General features: G+C 39.8%; 1 protein-coding gene and 1 pseudogene across 2 annotated transcripts in view; one reads left to right on the plus strand and one right to left on the minus strand.

Annotated features, from left to right (window-relative positions):
* Positions 1 to 256: 256 nt before the first annotated feature.
* Positions 257 to 24,869, plus strand: part of ERBIN (erbb2 interacting protein) — a 121,782-nt gene continuing 97,169 nt past the window's right edge. The window contains exon 1 of the mRNA XM_081090001.1: positions 257 to 600. The gene's annotated coding sequence lies outside the window, so the exon portion shown is untranslated. The remainder of the gene's footprint in view (positions 601 to 24,869) is intronic.
* LOC308518131 (dnaJ homolog subfamily A member 1-like) lies at positions 17,148 to 18,069 on the minus strand (annotated as a pseudogene). Its single transcript has one exon. The product of its transcript is annotated as a dnaJ homolog subfamily A member 1-like (transcript).

Consider the following 24,869-nt stretch of genomic DNA (forward strand, 5'->3'; position numbering starts at 1 on the left):
CCGGGCGGCGGCGCGGCGAAGGGCGCGGCAGGCGCTGTCGAGACAATAACCCCGCCGCCCGGCTCCGGGGACGGCGCGGAGGAGGAGGCGGCGGCCTAGCGCGGCCGAGGTCCCAGCGCCCCGCCGCGTTCGTGTCCCCGCGGCCGGGCCCCGCCGCCGCCGCCGCCGTCGGGAGAGCGGGGCGCGCCGGGGGCCCGGGCCGAGGCCGCCGCCGCCCCCTCCGCCGCCGCCCCGGCGCGGAGCTGGTTTTCCGGGTTCCCCTGGACCGAGCTGGATCCTGCCGCTCGCCAAGGCCGGAAGTGAGTTTCGCACGGTAATTCCGGGCGGTGTCACGAGTGAAAAGTTTTTTTTTTTTCCCCTCCCGGCGGAGATCCTGGTCGGGGCTGGGAAACTCCTGCAAAACTCGAGACGCGAACGCCGGCCCGCTCCCAGCCCCAGCCCCCGCCGCCGCCGCCGCCGCTCTTCTGACCGCGGGAGGCCGCCCCGCATCCGCTCTCACCGGGAGGAGTTCGGCCGGAGCCCCAGTGACTAACGAAGGGGAGGAAACCATGTCTGGCGGAGCCCTGAGAAAGCTGCCCTGAGACACCGTCCGACCGAAAGGTAATGGGCACGAAGCGTGTCTCCAGGTCCCGCAGCTCCTGGGCAGGGAAGAGGAGAATGCAGCTTCCTTTCCCCCAAGTTGTCCTCAGTTCTCCTTTGCTGCTGTCGAGCTGGGTAGTGTTTCAGGTGCTAAAGAGCAGAATCGGCCCCCCACGCCACCCCCACCCCCGACCCCACCCCCTCCCCAGCACCGTCTGGACTCGAGTTAGTTCAGCAGAGGTCGGAAGAATGCGGTGGGAAGAAAACTTTCAAGCGATCGGAAGAAAGACCGCCTTTGTTCAGCACTAGGTCCCGAAGTCTTGCTTTTCCGGAGCATATGCCATATACATATATATATATATATATATATATATATATATATATATATATATATATACACACACACACACACACACACTTTTTATTTATTAAGTTGCTGAGCCTGGCAACTTTTGCTGTGGGAGAAAGTTAGTGAGGTGGCTGCAGCGAGTGATTTGCTGCTGTTGAGATGGCTGCCGCGTTTGTTTATACTGAGACCGAGTATCTGGCGTTTGCGTTTAATCCTATATAGAGATTTTTTTTAGTTCCAATCTTTATAACTATGTGAGAAAAGCCATATAAACAACAAAAAAAGCGCCATTCTTAGTTGTTTTTCTAGGTAGGTAATATTTCTTCAGTATCTGGTTCCTTTCAGGCATTTAGAACCTTGTAATAATCGTCGGGTTAATTAATTGAAAGCAGCGTCTGCTCGATGTTTCTATGTAACTGACTTGGTGGGAAGAAAAAGGAAGGAGTCGTGTTATGGATGAAGAGAGTCAGGATAAAAAAACGAACCCCTGTGAGTGGTTGGATTTGTTGGGACTTCTCTGCAATTGAGAGCAGAACACACAGGAAGGGAAGTAAAGCCCTTGCAAGGATTTTCATGGGAATCGTACTGACTGATAAATAGCAGAGTGTCTTTTGAATAGTAGAGTGTTTCCCTGTTTGTGTCGGCCCTAACGTTGTGGCCCGCTCCACCTCCGTGGCTGGTTAGAGGTGCCCCACTCGGGGGGCAGGAACTGGGGAAGCGCGGGCGACGTTCCACCGGTCAGGGCTGCAAACACCTCGGAGCCCTCGGCGGCCCTTAGAGGGCCAGCTAGCTCCGGTCGCAGCAAACACAGTGGTGTCTTCGAAGTGTGTGTCTCCACCCCCGCCCTCCCCCCCATACTTTTGAGGTAAAGGGAGGTGAAAGTTAATACTGTGCTTTTGACTAGTTATTAAATAAATGTGAGATTCTGTGGGTAGGTATATCTTAAGTATAAATTGTTGGGTTTGTCCATGCTTCCCCAAGAAAAATTGTTGGCTTAAGTTCAAAGAAAAGAAAAGGTAGGTCTTAAAGAGCAGGATCAAATATTTCACAGCTTGTTCTTTGTTATTTAGTAAGTACATTTCAAAATGGAATTCTTTTGACTGTTTGTTAGTATATATTTTGATTTTTTTCCCCTCAGAGCTTACTTAGTCTCTGGAAATCTTTTTTTTTTTTTTTTTTGGTAAGATTTGGGAACCACCCAGAAATTCCTGTTAAGTCAAAGTAGCCTTATCAAGGAATTTAAGTGCATAACTGATCTACTTTATGATTTTGGAACATATCATTAGGCAGCGAAAGGTTATTCTTGGGCACCTGAAAGAGCGGAACAAAATAAATGGCATTGAACCTCAGTTTCCTTATATGGCTTATACTTGGCCTCAGAGCAACAAAGCCTTAATGGAGCAAGTCTTTTATAGAGAATTATCACTTTAATTCTCTGCATTAGTAAATTTTACATACAAAAAGTATTGCAGCACTCAACTACTTAAATCCCTGTTTTTAGATCTTGTTCTTGAATTTTTTTCTTGAGGGGGCAATATGTTTGCAGAGACACATTTTTTAGAAGCGAGATATTCATCTTTGTAGTTGCCATCAATGCCTCCCTGCCCCTCCCCCTGAAAGGAAAATTTACTTTGTGGATTACTTACACTTTTGTTAGTTTAACACTGAATTAACTTAATGAATATTAGGCCTTATGTTATTGTCACAGTATAAATATTTTCAAAGCCTTGTTTAAATGTGACAATGGTTTGTAAAGAAATTTTAAAAAGGTGATAATGAGTTAAAATATCTCTAAATGACTTTAAATTTCGGATATTCTTGTATTTGTGTGGGTTTTCTCGGGTTAAATTGTCAGATCTAGAGTATTTCCAGTATTTGCTTATATTGCATAAAATGTACATTTAATGGAACTGTTTATTTGAAGGTGCTAGTTTTCAGTAGTGATAAACTTAATCCTTCAAGTAATTAATTCAAGTATTACGTTATGAAGTCAGTCTACTGTTTGAGAACAAGCGGTTGCAAACTTTTCATGTATTTTTCCAGCTTACAGAGGTTAAAAAATGGAAACCAATATTTTATTGTAATAACTAGATATTTTACATTTATCATTAGTAAGTCTTTAAAATTCAGCTACTTTAGAGATATTGGTGCTGAGCTCTTGATAGTAAACAATATCATACTTTAATAAACACATTTTAACTTTTCAGAAAGTTAGATGCATATATGGCACTTATTTTAAATAATTGCTTATAGATAACCTGATTTAGAGTTTAAGCTATTTTTGGTTTAGAAATAGATAATGGCAATATTTACAAAGTATTTGGGATAATGCAGAATTTTACTGGTTTTGGATGGCAAAGCACTTCTTTATGTAATTGTTATTTATCTAGAATTTTTTTTAAACACATTTCATTGCTTTCCACTCTTTCCCATCCATTTCTGTTACATGCTTTGTTTTTTTTTCTGGGAACACTGGATAAAAGTCCTAAAGATGTCCTTTTCTGACAACATATTGTTCACAATAGGTTATTCCGTTTTTGAGTGCATACTATTTGCTCTTGAGTAGAAAATGTGTACATGAATTGTTGCTGTGTTATATTTGCTTTTGAATTTTCTAAGGAAATAAGCCCAGCACTTCTGTTTTTTACCTATCTTTGATTTATTCCACATTATTTGCTTTTTGTTTTTTTCTTGGTGCTTATCATCACTAATTATTGAATCCTACTACACTCATGTTTCAGTTTACCTTTTAGCTTTCTCCTCTATCTTATATTTCCTAATTGTAAAAAAAAAAAAAAAAATCTAGCTGTTATTCCACTTTCTTTACTAATTCCTTTAGCTTCCTATTTTTAGTTAGCTTCATTTACTTCCCCTATTTCTCTATATTCAGCTGATGTTTCTTAATTATATTTTGTCCTTCCCCTCTCCTAGACTTTATTAGTCCATGTTTATCACCTAAAAAACCTGTTTAAAACATGAGTAGATAAAGTTTATTTTGTCAGCCCTGTGTAATTCTGAATATCCCTTTTGCATTCCAACTCAGTTTACATATCAATATTTTAATCTGGTATTTATGAATTTGTTGTTTTTATTTGTACTTTGTTGCCTCAATTCTTTTTTTTCTTTAATATCCCCTAAGTTACCTTTGCTAAGATCAGGTTGTTATGTACTATTGTATTAAGACTCTCTACAACCACCTATCCATATTTTATGTGTTTGGCCTCTTAAAACACACAAACCTTTTATCTATGTACCTACCTTCTACATTTTGTTCTTTTTCTTCCTGTCTTACCTCTTAAAGTTAGATGTCTTCTCTGTAGTGTTCCTAAAATTTTGAAATTGCCTTTCTTTGTCTGTTTTTATGAAATAAGCACAGTGAAATTCTGTCATTCACTTTATTCTTGTCACTTCAAATTTTGTTCCAGGTGTCATTGGATGAAGAAGGCCTTGCCAGGCTTTATAAATAAGTGATAGTATGTAAGACAATAAAAAAGAATATCAAAAAATTAAGTTAATAAAAGAAGTAACTACTTACATGGTGGTTATTTATGACTTTAGATATAGAATGTAGTAGAAAAACTTGAAAATAAAAAGACATCTAAGAAATCAAAACAGGCAAAATACAGTCTGAGGATTTCATTCATAAGGCCATCCTTATGCCAAGCCCATTTAATTTTGTATATAGTAAGCTGTTTCCTGCCTTTTTGGTGTACCAGAAGGGGTGAGGAGGCAGTTTGACAGCATCATGAAGTTATGGCCTATGGCAGTGGTTCTCAACCTTCCTAATGCCGCGACCCTTTAATACAGTTCCTCATGTTGTGGTGACCCCCAACCATAAAATTATTTTCGTTGCTACTTCATAACTGTAATTTGCTGCTGTTATGAATCGTATTGTAAATATCTGATATGCAGGATGTATTTTCATTGTTACAAATTGAACATAATTAAAGCATAGTGATGAATCACAAAAACAATATGTAATTATATATGTGTTTTCCGATGGTCTTCGGCAGCCCCTGTGAAACAGTCGTTCGACCCCCAGGTTGAGAACCGCTGGCCTATGGTGTGACAGCAAGGGAATAGAAAAGGAAAAAAGACTGAAAACTTTGAAGACAGGGTTGTCTTAGACAACTTGCTTTGGGACAGAGTGCCTTATATATTTCATTTGTCCTTAGAAGGAGACACTCTATTATAGCATAGTATAATTAGAAGTAAATAGCCCTAAGGTCTTGGGATCTCCTTATATTCTAGCAAATTACTGAGAACCCAAAGCTTTGGTTTATGTGGGTTATATTTCCCATATTAGAAATTTTAAAATATTAATTTAAAATAACAATAAACTATGCATAACACTGTATAACTATTTTTCAAAACAAATCTTAAGCCAAAATGTGGGATTGTTATATATTTCTGCAAGTCCCTTATGTATGGTTGAATAGAAAACAGCTCGACTTGTCATATCCACTTGTACATTCAATCTTGCAGTATGTTTTGGTTGAAATATATGAAGAAAATCCAACATTATACAGATAATGTTTGAAAAGGGGAGGAGTATTTTCATAGCGTTCTTAGGTGGTTGAGGGTATTCTTTGATACCATATCAAAATTTTTTTAAAATATATTTTATTGATTTTTTTACAGAGAGGAAGGGAGAGGGATAGAGAGTTAGAAACATCAATGAGAGAGAAACATCGATCAGCTGCCTCCTGCACACCCCCTACTGGGGATGTGCCCGCAACCCAGGTACATGCCCTTGACCGGAATCGAACCTGGGACCTTTCAGTCTGCAGGCCAACGCTCTATCCACTGAGCCAAACTGGTTTGGCAATAGAATATATTTTTTAAAAAAATTAAAAAAAAAAGAAAAGTACTGGTTCATTGAATTACACATTTCCCCCCAAATGTTGACACATTTCATTATGCATTAAGAAAAAAAAATGTTTATATCACCACTAATCTCATCAGAAAGTCTTTAATTTTGTGAAGCTCTCAAGCTCAAAGTTTTTACCATTCTAAATTTTCACTTGGAAGTTGAAGTATTAATCATTGGTAACAGACATGTTAGTGTCTTTCCTTTGAAGTTGCAAGCTAACTTTATTTTTGAGAAGATGTCTGTCAAAAAAAGTAGGGTAGTTTTCTATTTGTTCGTTGGTCAAATGGTGTTCCATGAAAGAAAGGTTAATTACACTCATAACTCAAAATAATTATACAAGAGCTTTAAAGAAAGACATATATTGAAATGTTGAGATGGAATAAAGTTATTTTTCACCGCTTCATTAGAGATATTCTTTTTTTAAATTTTTTTTCTTTTGAGTTTTAGAGAGAGAGGAAGGGAGAAGGATAGAGAGATATTGAGCCCACAACCCAGGCATGTGCCCTGACTGGGAATAGAACTGGTAACCTCTTTGTTCATGGGTCATGCTCAACCACTGAGCCGCAGTGGCCAGACCGTTAGAGATATTCTTAACTGAAAGTGGCATTTAAAAAGATATCTGGGCCCTAACCGGTTTGGCTCAGTGGCTAGAGCGTCGGCCTGCGAACTCAAGGGTCCCAGGTTCGATTCCGGTCAAGGGCGTGTACCTTGGTTGTGGGCACATCCCCAGTAAGGAATGTGCAGGAGGCAGCTGATCGATATTTCTCTCTCATTGATGTTTCTAACTCTCTATCCCTCTCCCTTCCTCTCTGTAAAAAATCAATAAAATACATTAAAAAAATAAAAAGATATCTAGGAGTATGTAGTGTGGTATTAGTATGGCTTGGTACCACAGCTTATTGTGTGCGCTAAGGTACTAGCATTTTTTTACCCACAATTTCTTTTGCACCATTGCTGTCAGGAAGGGGCAAATGATCTAGTATTATTATGAAAATAGTTTTGACCTTGAAGACTACTTGAAAGTGTCTCAAACTTCCGGGGCCCTTAGATAACACTTGGAGAAATAGGTGAATATTGGGATTTATGGAGCTTTCATTACTTCTCTCCCTCCTCCTACCTCCCCCCCACCCCCCTTTCCCCTGGTGTCAGGGAGTATCTTGAGGCTTGATATTTTAGCTCACTTATTTGGTCTTCAGTTCTTTTTAATTATTTTCTTATTTTTCTGGGGGGGGGGGGTGGCGGATAGAGTTGCTAAGAGCTCTGCTTTTTTATAGGAGTTGATTTTACTTTTACATTTTCCTCTATTTTCAGTATAGGAAATTTGATCTTATTGTACATAGTATACACATCAGGCTTTTGGTTTTTCCTCAGATGTTAGATTTTTTTTTGTTGTGGTGGTTCAAGTTTCATGTTATGGTCCAGACTATACCATATTGGTTATTTAAGTATATTTCCCCCACCTAAGTGAATCCCTATTCTTCTGGCTTTGGTTTATTTAGCTAATGGGTTTCTCTTTTAGGTATTTGGGTTCCTTGTCCTCTAACATGTTTCCTGTCCCTCGGGACATAATATTCTCCTGTTTTCACAATTATACTGCCCAAGTGTCTATACCTACAGTATAGAGACCTGTGCTGGAGGCCTTAAACATGGCAGCTATTCTGTGGTTTTTACTACCTGGATGACTGCCCAGGACACACTGCTCCCAATCCTTCTTGTTAAGAAAACTTATCCTTCTTTTGGAGATCCCACTTTATGCTTGTTTTGTGTATCTGGTTCCTCAGATGTGTTGTGCTTTATTATCATTCCCCTCCCCTCAACCCCCAATTCATTTTGTGTTATCTACAAATTCCTTTCTGTTCTCATGTGTAGATATACTACTCCCAGGTTTTTAGTACTGCTGTAAATTTTTTTGTAATTCTTTTTTTCATATTTTAAAGTTTGGAAGAATAACAAATATACAGGAAAGTTGGAAGCATAGTACAAAGAACATTTTTGTTCCTGAACCACTTGACAATAAGTTGCCCACATGATATGTCATTAACCCCCAATACTTAATGTTTATTTCCTACAGTAAACAAGGACATTCTCATACAGAATGGCTTCGTAACAATCAAAATTAGGAAGTTAACAAAGAATGCATAAATTTCACCAGTTGTCCCAGTCTTTCAGAGCAAAAGGATCCAGTTTAGAACCATGCATTACATTTAGTTGTCATGTTTCTTTAGTCTTTAATCTGGAACAATTTCTGCACTTACTTCCAGGGTCTTGACCAGGGGTGGGCAAACTTTTTGACTCGAGGGCCACAGTGGGTTCTTAAACTGGACCGGAGGGCCGGAACAAAAGCATGGATGGAGTGTTTGTGTGAACTAATATAAATTCAAAGTAAACATCATTGCATAAAAGGGTATGGTCTTTTTTTTTCAATAGTTTTATTCATTTCAAATGGCCGGAGGCCGTAGTTTGCCCACGGCTGGTCTTGACACTTTTGAAGATTACAGATCAAGTTATTTTGTAGACTATCCCTAAATTTGCATTTCTCTGATATTCTTATGAGTATATCTTTGATTAGGTTTCATGACTAGATTTGTATTAGATCTTTGGCAGGCTTATCCTGAAAGTGGTACTGCATTCTTCTCTTTGCATCTTACTAGGTTGTAGGTAGTTCCACTTGTCCCGTTGCTGGTAGTCGTTGATTGTGTGTGTAAGGGTTATAACTGCTAGACACCTATGTGAAGGTAATCTTAACTCATTTGTAATTAAATATTTTTAGGGTAGGTTTTTTTGAAACTGCAAATATTTTCTTCCTCATCAGATTTTTAATTTATTCACTTACTTGCACTTACTAGAGGCCTCTACCTACTAGAGGCCTGGTGCACAAAATATGTGTACAGGTAGGGTCTCTGAGCCTAGCCGGTGATCAGGGCTGATTGGGGCCTTCTGGCTGCTGGCTGGGGCCTTCTTTCATCCCGCGTTGCCCCCCTGGTAGCGCATGTCATAGCGAGCGGTTGAACTCCCGAGGGGACACTTTGCATATTAGCCATATATATATGATTATATTCACTGGGTGGTACGCCATTATCTTTTTTTTAATCCTCACCTGAGGATATGTTTTTATTGATTTTTTGTTGTTGTTTTTAGAGAGGGAGAGAGGAGAGAGACGGGGAGAGACAGAGAGGAAGTGGGAGAGAGCAAAGGAGCATGGGGAGAGAGGCAGAGAGAAACATAGATCAATTGATTGCTTCTTGTATGTGCCCCAAAACCTAGGTATGTGCCCTGATTGGTAATCGAATCTATAACCCTTTGTTTTATGGGACGACACTCCAACCAACTGAGCCCCCCCAGCCAGGGCTCCATTATCATGTATTTTGATTAAATTATTCAAGAATCAGTACTTTTATTGTCCACATTGGATAAGTTTCTTGTGAAGATAATGTTGGAGCTCCATTTTAGTGTGAGTACAGTGATTTTGATGCAGCTGTGTTTTTCCATATTGAGGTTATATTGTTTGCATAATTCCAATGTTTGGAGCATGTGTCTATCCTGATAATGATGTCCTTGGAATTTCAAACCTTAGAGTAATTTTAGAACCTTTGTGTATCTGGTGGTGGGATGGGGAGGAGGTTATTTTGTTTGTATTAGCCAGTAAGAAACCTGTAATCTAAAAATGAATCTCCTTGACAAGGCTAACACCCAGCCTAGAAAAAGTTGGTTTGACTTCCCCATCCCTGAAGATTTTGGAACTGGTTTAAGAGGCATACTGGGATATCTTTTTGTGACTAGAATAGATTTACTCTCAGTTTTCTAGGAAAAGATAAGGATCCTGGCTGCAGCAAATGGATTCTTTGGGTGCCCTATTAATCTCTGGAGACTTAAAAAGCTTTAGTTAATTGTTCTGGGGCTAACTGCAGAATAGCAGAGACTGTGTATAGTAGATACAGTTTGATTTGTTAGATACCTGATATCAACATAGTGTCTTGTTTGCTATTTCTTTTGAAAACAGTTCACAAACAAGAAATTCTGGGAGTCATCTTCGTTATCTTCCTAACCTTAGTTATTAAAATCAATACTATTTCTAGCAAGTCTATCTTTTAAGTATTTAAGAGTGAGATACTTTAAGGTAGGCTAGGAAGGTTGGAACTGGAAAGGTAAAGGGCTAAAACAAATACCTTCATTTTATTCTGCTTCTAAAAATTCACATACAGAACTTAATAGAAGATGAAAAGTCTTCATAATCCCATTTCCCAGAGATACTCTTGTTAGTGTGTTTTGTATTTTTGGACATTTATATGCATTACAGCATAACTGTGTGCATGTACATATATGTGCATGTATAAGTATCTTTAAATAAAAATGAGAGATATATTTTATTTATATGTAAGGGAATTGTGTGTGTGTGTGTGTGTGTGTGTGAGAGCATTAGGATTGTTTCTAGGTTGTTATACATGATAATACTGTACAGAATATGGGTTTATTCTTTTTTAAATATATTTTTTATTGATTTCAGAGAGGAAGGGAGAGGGAGAGAGAGATGGAAACATCCATGATCAGAGAGAATCATTGATTGGTTGCCTCCTGCATGCCCCTACTGGGGATCGAGCCCACAAACTGGGTATATACCCTGCCCAGGAATCGAACCCTGACCTTCTGATTATAGGTTGATCCTCAACGACTGAGCCATGCATACTCACAACTATAAACCTACTTTTGCCCTACCCTTAGACATAAGAATGGCTTCTTGAGTCTTGTGGTTTCTTAACTTTTTTGTTTATCGCTGAAAAAAAAACAACAATACTAATTGTAAACATTTTCCTTGAACTGCTTAGTATTTAGTGTGACGCACAGTAATTATTATGTATATCAGTAACAGTTATTTTGGTCTTTTATTTGATTACTAGTGGCCCGGTGCACAAAAATTCATGCACATTATAAAAGGGAATTAATTAGAGGAGATATTTTAATATTGCTATTTGCCCTTTCTCTATAATAGAAGTGTCAGAGATGGAAGAAAACTAGTAAAATGTATATGAAAATCTTCCTCCTGTCAGTGTCTGGGACCCAGAGTCAAGTCCCTGCCCACCCATGTGCGCCTCAAAATCGCACGAGACCCAGACCTGGCTGCTCCCCCTCTCCATTGGGCTAGATCCAGACCCGGCCGGTCCCACCCTTGTCAAGCCCTGCCAGGCGGTGGGCACAGCCTCAGGTCCCCTGGCCCGGCACCTGGGCAGGGGGCACGGCCTGAGATTCCCCAGTCTGGGGCGGGGGTCATGCCTTGAGGTCCACTGTCAAGCCCCGCCGGGTGGGGGATGTGGCTTGAGATCCCCTGTCAGGCCCTACCAGGAGGGGGCACAGCCTCAGGTCCCCTGTCAAGCCCCGCTGGGCAGGGGCGTGGCCTGAGGTCTCCTGGCCAAGGGAGAGGGGAGCAGCCTCAGGTCCCCCAGCCCAGCACTGGAGTGGGGGGCGCACCTTGAGGTCCCCCGTCAAGCCCCAGCAGGCGGGGGGCGTGGCCTGAGGTCCCTGGTGCCAGGACAGGGGGCACGGCCTGAGGTCCCCTGTCAAGCCCTGCTGGGCAGGGGGTGCGGCCTGAGGTCACCTGGCCTGGTGCCAGGGTGGGTGGGGGTGCAGCCTCAGGTCCCCTGTCAAGACCCGCGGTGGGGGGCGCAGCCTCAGGTCCCTGCTGATTGCTTGTTACGGGAACTCGGCCTCCGCTGTGGGTGCAGCCATCTTGTGTTATGGAAACCCCACCTCCACTGTGAGCGCAGCCATCTTTATGGTGGAGTGACGGTCAATTTGCATATTCCTTCTTCATTATGTAGGAGGATAATAGTAAACTCTCTAGTTATGTAGTTTATATGCCTAATAAGTATTTCCCAAGAGATCTTTGCCACTACTTACACCCTAGGGTTAATTTTGTCAATTTTCATGTTTCACTGACCTTGGTATCATCCTTCATTGTAATATATTTAATAGATGATTTGGTATAAATGAAAGCTATATTCTCCAGAATGCTAATATTTTCTTCATATTCAATGGATTTTATCACTGAAAGTGACTAACTTAGAAATAGTCTGTTCACATAACCTTCTTCCTTTTCTTTTTAATTATCAGAAGAGGAAACTATTGGCCCAGAGGGGGAAGTGAAATCTTAGAGGTCATCTAGTTTGCTAGTGACATAAATGAGATTAGAAAAATAAATTCAGGTTTCCTGATTATTGGCTTTTCCCTTATACCAGCATTTTCTTAAGTATGTTATGAAGTGTATAGTTTCTTTGGAATAGCACTGTGTTTTATGTGCCAAATGTTCACTTTTATTTTACTTTATTTTGTACGTCCTTTCAATTCGCTTCTCCTCCTGTCCCAGCTTTATTGAGATATAATTGACATATAACATTGTGTAAGTTTAATGTTTACAACATACTGATTTGGTGTACTTACTTTGCAATATGATTACCACCATTGAGTTAAGTATCACCTCTTATCATTCCATTATGTCACATAATTACCCTTTTTTTGTGATGAGAATATTTAAGATCTATCTGTTAGCCACTGTCAAGCATCGTTAACTGTATTTGATCCCCAGAACTATAGTTTGTTTTTTTCCTTCACAACTATACTTCTAACTGGAAGCTAGAATAGCACTGTTTTCCAAATCTTTTCAATAGATGTTATAAAAAAAAGTTTTGAGTTCATAAATAAAATCTTGTATTAATATACTTTTTTACCTCTTTGGCAGATGCCAGTTCTTCATAGATGATTGTTTTAAATTTTAGAAATAACTAGAGTAACATCTAAATTTACAAAAAAATGTTAGCATCAATATTTGAGCCAAGAAGTTCTATGGAGCCCTGGCAGGGTAGCATTGTCCCTGATACACCAGGTTGTGAATTCAATCCCAGTCAGGCCACATACAAGAATCAACCAGTGAATACATAAATAAGTGGAAGAAGAGATCAATGTTTCTCTCTCCCCTTTCCTCTCTTAAATCAATAAATTTAAAAAAAGTCCCATGGTAAGATTTATCCTAAGGCAGTATGTAATTTATAATTTTAGATTTTAACTTTATTTTTTAGTAGTTTCAACTTTATAGGAAAATTAAGAAAGTATAGAGTTCCCATAAACTTTACTGCCCCCATTTTTCCTGTTAACCTGTATATTTGTTACAATTGGGGAACAATTATTGGTACATTATTAACTCACATTACATTACCATATTAACTCATATTACATTACATTTACTTTAGGGTTTACTCTTTGTGATGTACATTCTATGGGTTTTGACACATGTATAATGACATGTATCCACCATTGCTGGCTAGAATAGTAGCAGTGTATTCAGTGGTGAGTGAAATTAAAGGAGAAGAAGAAGGAATTAGAAATACTCTGTTAAAAGGTACTTGCACTATTTGAGAAAATCAAACTGCTTTTTTACTGGCACATATACAGGAATCGTGTAACATCGATGTTCAAGTTACCTATATTGAATGTTGGGAAACTAATTTTGAAAGAGATGATAAACTTTTGGTACTTCGCCTTAACAGTTTCTGGAGAAACAAGCAGAAGTGGAAGCATTCTCTTCACTAATTTTTTAGTTATTGTTCTACTTATCCATCAAGTCCAATTCAAGTACCATTGTTTCCCCTGAAGCTTTTCCAGATATTTAAGAAGCTTTCCCTTCTTTGGAGTTATAACTTAAAATCTTTTTTTTCATTGTTTCCTTTTTTATTAAATTTCTTGACATTGGTTAATTAAATCATATAGGTTTCAGGTGTACAATTCTGTAATACATCATCTGTATATAGTATTGTGTGTTCACCATCCCAAGTCAGGTTGCCTTCCATCACCATCTATATCTCCCTATACCCCTCTCCCCCATCCCATTTTCCTTCTGATAATCACCATACTGTTGTCTGTGTCTATGAGGTGGTGTATTTTTTGTTTGTTTTGTTTTTTGCATGCGTGTGTGCACGAGTCTGTATTTGCTTGAATTGTGGTAAAATACACATAAAATTTACTTTAACTTTTTATATGTTCACTTTGGTGGTATTAAGTACACATTGTTGTGCCAGTCAACACCATTCATCTTTAGAACTCTCTGCATCTTGCAAAATTGCAATTTTTTACACATTAAACAATAGCTTCCCATTACTTTCTTCCTCCCAGCTGCTGGCAGCCACTATTTTTTCTGTCCATATGATTGTGATTACTTGAAGTGCCTCATATAAATGGAATCATAAAATATTTTTCTTTTTAGATCTGGCTTATTTTACTTAATGTCCTCAAAGTTTATCCATGTTAAAATTTCCTTTTTGAGACTGAGTATTCCATTGAATATACTTTTTTTTTTTTTTTTGCTTAATTCATCTGCCGAGGACAGCTGGGTTGTTTCCATGTTTTAGTTCTTGCTTAGCATCACTTTGAATATTTCTTGCCATTCCCTTCTGGCCTGCAAAGTTTCTGTTGAGAAATCAGTTGACAGTCTTATGGGAGCTCCCTTGTAGGTAACTAACTGCTTCTCTCTGTTCATAAGAATCTCTTTGTCTTTAACACATTGTATGTGGGAAACGTGTTTACACGTTTTACGTATTTATACGTTCTACCAGTGTAGTAGAGCGCGAGACACGTATTAATACGTTTTTTATAGTCTAGCGGTAGAATGCGGGTAACGTATAAATACGTAAACTAAAGTTATCGTAATTTTACTGAACGTTGCCATTTGCGCAAAAAATTAGCAAAAATGGCCCGCGCCACCTGTTAGCACGCGATAAAAACTACCCGCAAACAATGTGTTAACTTTTGGCATTTTGATTACGGTGTGTCTTGATGTGGGCCTTCTTTGAGAACACTGTGCTTCCTAGACTTGTATGTCTATTTCCTTCACCAGGTTAGGGAAATTTTCTGTCATTTTTTTTTTTTTTACATAGGCTTTCAAGTACTTGCTCTCCCTTTCTTCTCCTTCTGGCATCTCTATGATAATGAATGAATGTTGGTATTCTTGAAGTTGTCCCAGAGGCTCCTTATACTATCCTCACTTTTTTGGGTTATTTTTCTTTCTAAGGTTTTTTATTAATTTTTAGAGAGAGGAAGGGAGAGGAAGAGAGAGAAACATCAGTGTGAGACATTAATCAGCTACCTCCTGTGTGCCTTCTCCCAATCTCCCCAGGATTGAGCTAATAACCAGGGCATGTGCCCTGACTGGGAAGCAAACCAGTGACCTTTTGGTCATGGGACAAAGCTCAACCAACTGAGCCACACCAGCCAGGGCTGGGTTCCTTTTACTTTTTGCTGTTCTGGCTGGATGTTTCTGCTCCTTATCTATCTAATCTCTGATATGATCCTCTGCTTCATCTACTCTACTGTTAATTCCCTGTAATGTATTCTTTATTTCTGACTGGTTCTTTTTTATGTTTTTAGTTTTGTTTCTAAGTTTCCTTTTTCTTTGTTGAAGGTCTCACTGAGTTTACCTACTGTTCCCCTAGTTTATTGAGCATTCTTATAACCAGTGCTTTGAACTCTGTGCCTGATAGATTGCTTGTCTCAATTTTGTTTAGTTCTTTTTCTGGAGTTTGGTTCTTTTCTTTCATTTGGGACATGTTTTTTTGTCTCCTCATTTTGGCAGCCTCCCTGTATTTGTTTTTATGTATTAGGTAGAGCTATAAAGTTTCCCAAGCTTGATAGAGTAGCCTAATGTAATATGTACTGTGTAGGGTCCAGTGGCACAGCCTCCCCATTCACCTGAGTTGGGCATTCCAGGTGTGCTTCTCCCCCCCACCCCCACCCCATGTGCACTGTGTGCACCCTCCTGTTGTAGATGACTGTGAAGCAAGACCGGCTGCCACTAGTGCTGGGCCTGAGGCTACTTATGATTGGTATGGGCATGCCAAGGCCATATGCTGCTTTTTTGAGAGATTTTAGAAAAGTCTGAAGCATGGTCCAAGACAGGCCCCTACACGCGGAAAAGCCACTGGAAACAGCTTGGGTGGGCCCTCAAGTTGAGTTCGGCAACAATGATAGCCAGGTTGATGGAGACTCAGATATGGCACCTGCCTGCCAGCTCTGTGGGGAGGGGCTCAGAAAAGGAACAATGGCCTCTGCCAGTACTTCTGACTGGGAGAAAGCTGCTTGTCCAGCTCTCATCCTGATGCCAGACAGTTCAGTTCTTCCTTGTATGTTTCTGGTTTCCTTCAGGAAGCTGCAGCCCCCGTGCTTGAGCCCTTTAAGAGGAACATCTGGGACTCCAGCAGTCCTCTGTCTCACTCACCCACAATCCCCGTTTGTTTTTACAGCCAGAAGTTACGGGGTCTTCTCTTCCTGGCACTGGAACTGTGGACTGGGAGGTCTGGTGTGGGGCTGGGACCCCTCACTCCTCTGGGGGCTTCTCTGCAGCCCAGATATCCCTTCTGATATTTATCAGCCACATGTGGGTGTGGGACCAGCCCCTCCTACTAGCCTTGATGTGGCTGCTCCTTTATATCCTTAGTTGTAGGACTTCTGTTCAGCTAGCTTTCTGAACAGAAATGGTGGTTCTATATGATGGAAGCCGCCTTTCATTCTTTTAGCAAGTTTTTTACAGAGTAAGATTTTTCATTTATGAGGTCCAATTTATCAGTTTTTTATTGTGCTGTTCTTAAATATAAGATGCTTTGCTTATCTCTATGTCCTGAAAAATTTCTCCTATAAGTTTTTCTGAAAGTTTTAACATTTGACATTTTTTTTTTCTTGTAGTTGGTATATTAAGGAGACACTCATAAATTTCAAGAATTGCTTAATTTCTGATATCCAGTTTTAAGTTTGGGAACATGACTTTTTTTGTTGCTGTTAATCCTCATCTAAGGATTATTTTTCCATTGCTCCCTGTTGGAGCGGGCCTAAGATGTCAGTCAGACATCCTCCGAGGGCTCCTGGACTGTGAGAGGTCACAGGTTGGGCTGAGGGACCCTCCCAAGTGCACAAATTTTGTGCACTGGGCCTCTAGTATTAAAACAAAAGCAATAGCAAGTGGTAAGTATATTGTGATTATAGTCCTTAACTCATTCACTACTGCATATAAAATGCCAACAGTGAGATTTATTCACTGGCCCCTTAAGAAGTCTGACACTGAACACCATCCCTGTGATAAATTGGCATGCCTTCATTTAGCATGCACTTGATAACTCTGTTTGACAATCAGACCTGGATGAGAGGTGATGACTGTGGTTTGGTTGTCAAGAGTAGCTATTGGCTTTTATTATTATTATTATTTTTTTTTTAATATGGAATGCTTTACGAATTTGTGTGCCATCCTTGCACAGGGGCCATGCTAATCTCTGTATCGTTCCAATTTTAATATATGTGCTGCCAAAGCGAGCATAGCTATTGAAAGGCACACAGTGCTTCAATCAGTTGTATGTCCATACACACAAAAAGGTCGTCTCCTTGTCTAGTGAAAACACCATGGTCCTTCTGATCTAAAACAGTGATAATATTTCTGGCTCCAGTCCTGGTTTTTGGTGTCCTTCATCATGGAATGTTATCTTCTGGTCATTTTTCATATCTTTGTCAATGTGAACTTCTAGAATCTTCTCTCCAACTATCTTCCTTCCATTGCAGCTTTTGCATCTGTCTTCAGTGCATCTGACCTGGCATTCCATGCACACAGGCTGAATTTGCTAAAGGTCCCATCTGATGAGTTCTCATTTGCATCCCAGTACCTCTGAGATTGGGCCAGTACTCTACTGCTCCTTTATTCCCACCTCAGTCTTCACATTTGTTACAGATCATATTTGTTTGCTGAGATAGTTTTCTTGTTGCACCATTATATAAATCTAAGGTTACTGAGAGCTGATGCTTCTTTTTATCTGCATCCTTCCTCCTCCTCCTCCAAAGAATATATCAAAGATGTCCATGGGAGAGCCAAAACTGCCCCCTCTCCACCTTCTTTAATTGCCTGTTCTCCTCCTTTGCCATATAATTCCCTTTTCTTTGCATCAAGAACACTTCATAAGCTTGAGAAATCTGTTTAAACTTCTCTCCTTCATTTGGATTCATATCAGGTGGTACTTCAAGGCCAGCTTCCTGTAAGCCTTTTCAGTTCTTCTTGGGTGGCATTGGGTTTGACTCCCAGGACATCATAGTAAGTGGTTTCTTTTACCAGTTTTGACAGCCAGTGAGCAGTCCCCGGCCTGTGTGGGGGAGTGGGAAAGAGCCTATTGCTCTGTGCAGCTTGGGCAGCTGTACTCCCATTGAGCGTTGTGGAAAGTCCCACCAACATTTTACATTCAAATCTGTGATCCATTTTGAGTTAAAATTTTAAATAAGGGGTAAGATTTGGTTAAGGTTCTTTTTGTGGCCTATGGATGTCCAGTTGCTTCAGCACTGTTTCTTAGAAAGGCTACATTTTTCCTCTGTGGAAATGCCTGTATCTTTGTTGAAAATCATTTAGAAATATTTGTGTGGATAGGCATTTTTTTAAATAAAGAAAGGTAAAAAATAGAAAAAAATCACATGCAATTCCACCCCTCTGATATACTTATAACAGGGTAATATGCTAATTAGACCAGATAGACCGGACATCTTCCAGATGTCCTTCCAGACAAAGCCATGGTGGCGGGGGCTGAAGCAGAGGTTAGAGGCGCGATCAGGCTGGCAGGGGAGATCGGTTAGGGGCAATCAGGCATGCAGGCAGAGTGGTTGGGGGCGATCAGGCAGGCAGGCAGGTGAGTGGTTAGGAGCCAGTGGTCCCAGATCATGAGAGGGATGTCCAACTGCCGGTTTAGGCCTGATCCTGCAGTTGGACATCCCCTGAGGGGTCCCGGATTGGAGAGGGTGTAGGCTGGGCTGAGGGACCCCCCCCCCTTCCCACCCTGGGCACAAATTTCGTGCACTGGGCCTCTAGCCTATAATAATAAAGGCGTAATATGCTAATTAGACCAGACGTCCTTCTGGACGAAGCTGGGGCTGCGAGGGAAGCCTGGGTCCCAGGTGCCTGCCAGTGGCCGGAGGGAAGCCAGGTCCCCGGTGCCAGAGGAAGCTGGTGTTGGCAGCTGGGGGAAGGAAGGCCTACTCTTGCACGAATTTTGTGCATCAGGCCTCTAGTCTATTAATATTTGTTGTGTTTCTTTCTAGTCTTTCTTTAAGCCTGTGTGTATGTGCATAAGATGATATGTTTTTTTTTCTAAAAAACACAAATTGTTCCTAGCTTTTTGTTCTTGTATTATTAGCAATCTTCTTTTATGTAGCTCTGCTGTAATTTATTATTTATGAGATTTTATAGTATTTCCATTTTTTATAACAAAAATTCAACACAAAATAATACTCAGTTTTAACTTGTTAAATTAATTTGACCTATGCATCATTTACCTTAAAAAGGACAAAACTCTACTTTTTGTCCACTTTTTAACCTACTATCTCTGCCAAGCATTGCAGTATGTACTAGTATTGGGCACTTTAGAGTAGAGTACTCCTTTGAATTGTATAATGTGAAGAGATTTCTGTGTATCAATTTACAGAGCACTGTTTCTACACTTTGGATATCTATCTACCTTGTCTACATCCTATGTAGGAACAAGGACTTGAGGCAGATTTCTGGAGATTCTATTCTTCTAGCTTTAGAAATTATATATAGCAACAGCATTTATACATCTACCTTGTGCTAAGAACTGTTCTAGGCTCCGGGGAGCGGACAAGGAACAAATACTATATGAAGTCCTGCTTAATTATGTTGTAGGCTGTAAGTAGCACCACTTTTATTCTAGTAAAGGAGGAAACTGAGGCATTCTTTTCTTTTGTCAGGATCCATTGTGCCATACAGCCTCTTGATTTATGTAGTTAGTTTGCTGTATAACTTTCTAGGTGTGTTTGCTTGTTTGGTTGGTTGGTTGGTTTGGGGATCTTTTGAAATGATACTTCAAGGGCAAACTTAAAAAAAAAAAACTAACTTCTTTTATTTGTTCACCATATGATAGAATTATTTAAATAAGATACCTGTATGTTCAGTTTGACTATTTTGACTATTTTAATATTTCTTCATAAAATAAGATTTGAGGTGATTTTTTTTAATTAAATCTTTATTGTTCAGATTATTACATTTGTTCCTCTTTTTTCCCCCCATAACTCCCCTCCTCCCAGTTCCCGCCCCACCCTCCGCCCTCACTCCCCACCCACTGTCCTCATCCATAGGTGCACTATTTTTGTCCAGTCTCTTCCCGCATCTCCCACACCCCTTTCCCCCCCAAGAATAGTCAGTCCATTCCCTTTCTATGTCCCTGATTCTATTATGATCACCAGATTATTTATTCACTTGATTCTTAGATTCTCTTGTTGATAGATGCATATTTGTTGTTCATAATTTGTATCTTTACCTTTTTCTTCCTCTTCCTCTTCTTAAAGGATACCTTTCAGCATTTCATATAATCCTGGTTTGGTGGTGATGAACTCCTTTAGCTTTTCCTTATCTGTGAAGCTCTTTATCTGACCTTCAATTCTGAATGATAGCTTTGCTGGATAAAGTAATCTTGGTTGTAGGTTCTTGGTATTCATCACTTTGAATATTTCTTGCCACTCCCTTCTGGCCTGCAAAGTTTCTGTTGAGAAATGAGCTGACAGTCGTATGGGTATTCCCTTGTAGGTAACTGAGTTTCTTTCTCTTGCTGTTTTTAAGATTCTCTCTTTATCTTTTGCTCTTGGCATTTTAATGATGATGTGTCTTGGTGTGGTCCTCTTTGGATTCCTTTTGTTTGGGGTTCTCCACACTTCTTGGACCTGTAAGTCCATTTCTTTCACCAGGTGAGGGAAGTTTTCTGTCATTATTTCTTCAAATAGGTTTTCAATATCTTGCTCTCTCTCATCTTCTGGCACCCCTATAATTCTGATGTTGGTACGCTTGAAGCTGTCCCAGAGGCTCCTTACACTATCCTCGCATTTTTGGATTCTTTTTTCATTTTGCTTTTCCGTTTGGGTGTTTTTTGCTTCCTCGCATTTCAAATCATTGACTTGATTCTTGCGCTCCTCTGTTCTGCTGTCGGGAGTCTGTATAATATTCGTTATTTCAGTCAGTGTATGCTTAATTTCTAGTTGGTTCCCCAATATACGATCGAGGGTCTCACTAGTTTTCTTGTAGATCTCATTAAGTTTATCGGCGGCTTCTAAACAGTTCTTGAGAGACCTTAAAAGTGTGGTTCTGAACTCTATATCTTCCATTGACAATTTTGTCCTGTTTCTTTGTCTCCGCATTTTGTTATGCTTCCTTGGTGCACCCCCTGGTGGTCTTTGTGCGCAGTCTTATAGTTAAACCTTGATTGTTGTAGCTAATACCAGGGAGGGTTTGACCTCCAGGCCAAGTGGCTATGAGAATCAGCTGTGTCAGCAGTGAGAGAACTTCTGTCCTCTAGGGAGGTGCTAATCTGGCGTTTGCCTGAGGCTATCCGGCAAATGCCTCTGTGCAGGGCTTGGGCGGGGTGGGTAGCACAGGATCAATAGGGTGGGCCAGAGAGAGCAGTTATGGCGGCTCTCAGTCCTGTCCCCAGGGCCTCTGCCTCTCTGAGTCCCAGCAATGGCTGCAAAGCTCGGAGAGAAAGCTGCACTCGCTCTGACCGAAGCCAGGCAGTCCCGCTTCTCCCGTTTGAGTCTGGGTCCCTAAAGACTCGCCTGTATCTGGAGCTCAGAGTCTGCGACTCCCTCCCGATTGAAAACGCCAACCGCGCCCTCCGCCGCCAGCCCTCTCCGCGCACTCCGCACCTCAGAATTTGACTTCAGCACTGTGCCTCCTCTGAGTGTCCGTATGCGTTTCTCTTTCCTCCTAGTTGTAGGACTTCCACTCAGCCAGCCTTCCAGTGGTTCTGGGTGATGTCCCTTCCGCCTTTTAGTTTCACTTTTGAAGTAGTTGTTCAAAGCAGCAAACTCTGGCGTTAACCTATGCCACCATCTTGGTTCTCCGACCAGGTGATTTTTAATAGGATGTGAATACTGTAGTTAATAGGATTGAAAAGTCAGATCCAAAAAAGGAGTGAGGAACTATGTAACTTTTAAGTAATTTAGCATCATTGCTGTGATAGAACACCTGATTTAACTAAGCTTCCTGTGAGCCAGTCTTCTCATTACCCCAAATAACGATACATCACAAGTTCTTTAGAGGAGATGAAGGTTTTTTTAGTGTTTAAATTATAAATGATTTTCAAAGTGTCAATTCTCTTATGAAAGAGCTACTGAGTGATGAGTGGATAGTGTTGACAACAATTTAACAGCACATATTCTATGACTCTCAGGCTCTTTTTCATAATTTTTTAAATAAAAAGAAAAGGGTATAATAACTAAAACTCAGCAAAGATGGATTATATAAGACAGTAGGCAAGTATGCTTCCAAATAATAGATTTTTTTAATACCCTAACTTGATCTAAGGTTATAGTATTTTCAATATCCCTTAACCATTATTGTTCTAGTTTGGACTTTTTCTAGCTAGATAGAAGACAATTCCAAGGTTTTGTTTTCTAATGAAAAACTAGCATATCAGAAATCTATTTTGCTTATTGATGCTCTGGAAATCAGTTGAGGAAATCACATGTTTGTTTATTATTGTGTTAAGAAAGTTGAGAAGTATTTACACCTGACAAAAAGGCTGTTTCTTCTCTACAAGGGTACTTGTTATAGTAAAGCCTGTCGTTTTCTTCAGGAGGCAAGTGTAGATCTGCTCCTAGCACCTAAATGCAAAAGCTTGACTGAGACCACTAACAGCACCAAAGAATGATACAGATGATTTTAGCTTAAGAGATTTTCAAGATTTCCATTCTTGAAATAAACATTTACATGTCTGTTATGAATTAAAAACTTCATAGTCCCAGGAAATGTCAAATCTTGGGCAGCATGGTGTCCCAGTTTGCTTGACTGAGTTCGCTTAAAAAAAATCAAAACTGTTCAGGTAATTGATAGAGGTGACTAAGAGTGAGGTAGTATTCAACACTAAATGTTGGAATTGCATGTTGGAATAAGTGACACTGACACAGATCAGAGATGGTATTGTATAGCCATTCCTTTTTTCATAATAAGTTAAGCATCAGGTCTAGTTATCCTTTTCTTTAATAGACTTGATTTTTTTCAGAGCAGTTTTATGTTCACAGCAAAATTGAGTGTAAGGTACAGAAATTTCCCGTATATCCCTTGTCCCCAATATGCATAGCTTCTCCCATTCATTTAACTCTTAACAAGTGTACCACAATGACAAATAATTATCACCCCAAAGTTAGTGGTTTATTTTAGGGTTCACTCTTGGTGTTGTACATTCTGTGAGTTTGGACAAACATGTAATGACATGTATTCATTATTATGGCACCATAGAGAATAGTTTCATTAACCTAAAAATCCTCTGTCCTCTGCCTGTTCATCCTCTCCCCACCCCAACTGGAAACCTCTGATGTGTCCATGATTTTGCCTTTTCCAGCACGTCATATAATTGTAATTATATGTATGTAGCCTTTTCAGAATGGCTTTTTTTTTTTAACTGTGCAGTATGCATTTAAGATTCCTCCATGTCTTCCTGGCTTGTTAGCTAATTTCTTCTTAGCACTTAATAATTCATTGTATGGATGTACAGTTTATTTATCCATTTGCCCCCTGAAGGACAACTTGGTTGCTTATAAGTTTTGGCAATTCTGAATAAAACTGCAATAAACATTCATGTATAGGTTTTTGTGGAGATACACATTTTCAGTTGCTTGATATAAATACCAAGTAGCGTGACTACTGGATCATATGGTAACAGTATGTTTAGTTTTCTAAGAAAGCACCAAACTGTCTTCTAAAGTGTCTGTACCATTTTGCATTCCCACCAGCATTAAATGAGTTTCTTGTCCTCACCAGCATTTGATGGTATCAGTGTTACAGATTTTGGCCATTCTAATAATTTTACAGTGCTATCTCATTGTTTTAATTTGTTTTATTTCTAATGACATATGATGTGGAGCATCTTTTCATATGTTTACTTGCCATCTCTATATCTTCTTTGGTGAAGTGTTAAGAACTTTGACCAATTTTTAAATTGGATTGTTTTCTTATTGTTGACATTTCCTAGCTCTTTTTGTATTTTGGATAATGATTATTTATCAGATGTGTCTTTTGCAAATACTTCTGCCAGTCCGTGGCTTGTCTTATTTATTCTCTTGACATTGTCTTTTTCAGAGCAGAAGTTTGTGGTTTTAGTGAAGTCTAGCCCTTTCTTTCTTTCATGAATTGTGCCTTTAGTATTGTATCTTAAAATCATCACCATACCCAGAGTCATCTAGGTTTCTTCTCTATTATCTTCTAAGACTTTTATAGTTTTGTGTTTTACATTTAGGCCTGTGATCTATTTTGAATTTATTTTTTGTGACAGGTGTAAGGTTTGTGTCTAGAGTCATTTTTTTGCATGTGGAGGTCCAGTTCTGGCACCATTTGATGAAAAGACTGTCTTTGCTCCATTGTATTGCTTTTGAGGCTGAAATTTTTAAAAATTACATGAAAGTAATTTATGAGTTAGTGGTCACCTTTTCTCAGAGAACAGTGTCTGCTGTTACTTTTTCCAATCATCCATTTTAGTATATGAATATCTGTATTGAAATTTTAGAATGGTTACCATCCATAGGCCATGGGGTTTTATTGCAAAGGACTCCCGTGTGGTGTGTGTGTGTGTGTGTGTGTGTGTGTGTGTGTGTTTTCTCAATAGGAATATTGAAAGTGTAATTACTCAGAGGGAAGGTGGGGGAGGGTGGGTGGGTAGGAGGAGATCAACCAAAGAACTTGTATTCATATATGCATAACTCTTGGACACAGACAGTAGGGTGGTGAAGGCCTGGGGTGGGAGGCAGGGGCAGACTAGAAGAGGTCAGTGGGGGAAAAGGGGACCATATGTAATACTTCCAACGATAAAGGTTAAAAATAAAAAGAAAGTGTAATTAATATCATGTTGGTCCTTGACATTTTTGGTCCTTGACATTGAGAATCATGATGTTATGGAATACTGTTATACTTGGAGTCTTAAAGACTTACCTGTGTGGGGTTTTTTTTAAGATTTTAAAATTGGTTTTTAGAGAGAGAGTAAGGAAGAGGATGAGAGAGGGAGAAACTTT

Source organism: Myotis nattereri (assembly GCF_964212035.1).
Source record: "Myotis nattereri genome assembly, chromosome: 4".
Taxonomy (NCBI): Eukaryota; Metazoa; Chordata; class Mammalia; order Chiroptera; family Vespertilionidae; genus Myotis; species Myotis nattereri.